General features: G+C 38.4%; 1 protein-coding gene and 2 pseudogenes across 3 annotated transcripts in view; all 3 read right to left on the reverse strand.

Annotated features, from left to right (window-relative positions):
• The window catches only part of LOC116027172 (eukaryotic translation initiation factor 4G-like), an 8,909-nt gene extending 8,623 nt beyond the window's left edge, over nt 1–286 (reverse strand). For all 3 annotated transcript variants that reach the window (XM_031268628.1, XM_031268629.1, XM_031268627.1), the window contains exon 1: nt 148–286. The gene's annotated coding sequence lies outside the window, so the exon portion shown is untranslated. The remainder of the gene's footprint in view (nt 1–147) is intronic.
• A 1,236-nt stretch (nt 287–1,522) lies between these two features.
• On the reverse strand, nt 1,523–2,369 carry LOC116027542 (annotated as a pseudogene).
• An 890-nt stretch (nt 2,370–3,259) lies between these two features.
• The window catches only part of LOC116027545, a 13,192-nt pseudogene continuing 12,534 nt past the window's right edge, over nt 3,260–3,917 (reverse strand).

The raw sequence follows: 3,917 nt of genomic DNA on the forward strand, positions 1-3,917 counted from the left end.
CAAAACCAAAAAAAAAAAAAAAAAAAAAACAATATTTTGGATCACAATCTGAAGCATGCATCCATGCAAAGCTACGTATATATACACACGCGTAATTCTAGCAACAATAATTCCGATTTACGATTCAGATAAGGCTAGGAGAGCTACCTGAAGAGAGAGAGAGAGATTAGGGTTCTCGAGGCCGAGAAAACAAACGAGAAAGACTGGCGGGAACCATGACGGGAGTGTCTGGTGAAAAAATGGTCGTTTTTTCTCGATGAATGTGGCGGTGGAACATAACCAGATATACTGTAAATCTGTTTTCTGGGAGACAGTGAAAAGTTAAAATAAAAGAGGAGAACACTATTATTATTGTATATAATTTAATTATAATATTTTTACCATTTGTTATTATTTTATTTTTAAAATTATAAATAAATAAATGAATGAATGAATGAATAAAAGTTGCCAAGATGATAGAAATTTGCAACTAAAAGAAAAAGTAGATAAGAATCAAAGGAAAATTACACTTTTGTCCTTAAATTATATGATAATTGTAAGATTCGTTCTTACTTATTGGTCGTACTTACTTTTCGTCCATAAATTATAACTAACCTAACGTAAATTATAGCTTATGGACGAGAAGTGAGTATGATTTGTTAGAAAAATGACGAAATTTACAACATTATTTATAGCTTAAAGACGAGAAGTAAGTACGACCAAAATCATCTAAGAGGATTTGACGAAGCAACACAAGTTTATTAATCTATTGAATCCAATAATCATTGATAAAATTAATTACTACGAGATCTGAATTAATTAATACCAATAAAAAAATAGAAGTCGTGTAATTTGATTACAATGTATATGATAATGTCCTCACAAAGACAAAGAAAAAATATACTCCGTATATACTAAGCTTAGCTTGTAACCGCCTCTCAAAAAAGGGTGGGTGATTAGAGCCCTTTAACCAAGCTTACATATCTCGTTCGCACCCGATCGGGTTTCGACTGCCCGAGGGAAAGCATTGAGCTCGGCCTTGGGGCCTCAAGGTTGGCCAATGGGGCCCAACCTTCAATTCGGTGCACGAGGTAGCGACCGTTGGGGTCGGCCTCGAACGGCCAAGTACGAGCTCGGTGCTCGGCCTCGGGCAACCAAGGCCCAACATGGCGCGTGCATGATGAGCAAGCTTGGTCAAAGGGCTCTAACTGCTCATCCTTTTCTCGGGGGCCGTTACGGGTTAATCATCATCTACATTGTAATCAATTACACAACTTCTTAATACAAGGCTTTTGTCTCGAGTTAATTCCAACAATAGTCCTCTGACTATTGTGATTTTTCAAATTTGGTCCTCGTCTTTTAATTTGGACGAATTAAACCCTTGACTATCAAAATTGTTCCAATATTAGTCCTTTCGTTAACCAAGCGTTAGATGGACGTTAATAAAAGGGCTAAATTGGTCATTTCCTCCACTGAGCTTCTTCTTCCCCTTCGTTCATTTAAATTTTTTTTGGAAACACATTCGTTCATTTGGTTTGTCCTTTCATTTCACCGTCTGGACCATCGCGATTAGGTTTCTGTGCGAGGAGACAACACCCTTGCTAGCCCCGGTGGTGCCGGAGGAGTACAGGAGAGTCGGCATGTCGTCCTGAGTGACCCTTTCTTTGAAGCGAGCCTGACTCGACAACTTTCTCATCATGTCTTCCAGTCTACTGATCACGATCCTCAGGTTGGTTTAGGGAGAAGTTCAGTAACAATAAAAGCGAGAATCGGTTTCGAATCAGATGATGGGGAAGAAGATGGAATTCAGAGTGGTGTTGAGTGGGTTAGTGGTAGTTATGACGGCGCCGATGGACATTAAATTACAGCAAGGCAGATGATGGGGAAGAAGATGGAATTCAGAGAAATTAGAAGCACATCCTGACCCTTACGTATGCCCATGTCAACGGAGAGAAACGTCGCCACCGACTCCATTGCTCTCCCAACGTCGGAAAAGCTGAGTTGGCGACCGGTGGAGGCGTCAATGAAGGCAATCTTCCCCTGGTGGGCCCACGACGATATGAAAGTCGTCACATCTAGAGTCAGTGGACGGAAGAGGGATAGGCTTCCGCTTACTGTAGAAAGTTGTGTTAGATGTACAGAAGCCACTGCGTGAGTCAACGATGATCTAGGAAGCTATGGCTGAGTATGTATAGATGTGAGCGAGCACAACCTACGACAATGTGATTGTTGGAAAATTTTTGACTAATAATATTTTGTGGTACAAATATTTGTGGGTCAAAAATATTTAATAGGTGAATGAGATATTGATTCTCTACCTATTTGTTTTTGTTAACCGAATAATAGTGGTTGATTAAATAATATGGAGACATGTGCTGATGTTCCTCCATATTATATTTGTTGTGTTCCGAAAAAGTGGTGATTAAAATATATTGGAGACATGTGCTCCAATATTTTATTGGTGTTGTGCTTCTCAATTCCGAAAAGTAGGATGGAGCAAAGCATGATGGAGGCTTTTTTTTTTTTTCACGCCGGTACAATCCCTAAGCCACTTCCTTTGGTTGCTCTCTTGGAAAATAAAGCCACCCCACCTCTGAATGTTTTCAAGACATAGAAAAGAATCTCTAAGTCTTGATAAGAGAGTATGTCCCACTCTCTTTATCCCTTTTGTCCTATTATGCCCATTATCTTGTGTCTATATTCATAAGAGGTATTTAATACCTCTTGGCCATCCGAAAAAAAAAAAAAAAAAAGAGAATAGTACACTTCACTTGCTTTCTCCCTCTCTGTCCGAAATATTTCATCTGTCTTTCTTCCTTTCTCATCCCAAACCAGAAAAGCAGAGTGTGAAAGCAGAAAAACAAGAGTGTTGTTTCTTCTTCTTCTTACTTCAAGTGTTCAACTTTGTTCTTGTTCGCTGAAAATAGTATAGGTTGAGTGCTCAACTATACTATTGTAATCCATTTTATCCTGGGAGACCGACACTACAACGCTCCTAGCACCCGTGGGAGGTAGCGAATCGGTTTTAAGGAAAGTGTGGCATACACGACTTGGATTTTCTACTTTGTATTGTTATTTTCGGATTTATTTCCTACGAATTTAACAGGGTTGTAATTGTTGTTATTGATGTACTGATTTGTTGTACTTGTATACGTCTACTTATTGTATTCTCTTCTTCTACCTTTCTGTAGTTAGTAGATATTTTTCTATCAGTGATAAACTTGTTGTGCTTGTATGCATAAGATAACTGGAAATGGTTGGCAGCCACCACTAATTATAATTATGAATTTGCATAAAACTCTACTTAGACATCCTTTTTCTCATTCAGGACAATCTCATCAAAGTTTTCTGGAGTTAATACCACAACACTTGAGGGGATTGCAGCAATCTTAACATTGGTTCATGCTTCTCTGTTTACATACTCAGAAATGGCATCTGCAGTTCATGCACCTGTTAGATATAAATAATCTAACTAAACAGAATAGTATACGAGTAACCTGACCTCGTAATAGCGGAAGCTGAATCATTGTTGATCTCCAGCCACAGTTGATGTAATGTCTCTTTAACGGTAGACCGTCAGCCATATTTGTCTCATACTTGACTCAGAACCCTAGATGGTGTACTGGTATCTCCTGAGCAGTATGAGTACCGTGAACTGTATGTGCTATATAATGCCTATCCTGTATCCCATCAATACAGATTTATATAGGCACAGAGTCTGGTTGAATACAACTACTAGTTGTTTAGTCCAACCAAACCACTTAATAAACCTAGTTAACTTGCACCACTTAATTAAGGCCCTAATATATAATATATAATATATATATTATTAGGGAAAATCTTACTTTCTCCCACTTGGTGCAAGTACTAGCACAACCCTCATCAAAGAACAAAATACACGAATCATAGTGATAAGTACTCTATTTTGCAGAGTAATA

This window comes from Ipomoea triloba, chromosome 8, assembly GCF_003576645.1.
Source record: "Ipomoea triloba cultivar NCNSP0323 chromosome 8, ASM357664v1".
Classification (NCBI taxonomy): Eukaryota; Viridiplantae; Streptophyta; class Magnoliopsida; order Solanales; family Convolvulaceae; genus Ipomoea; species Ipomoea triloba.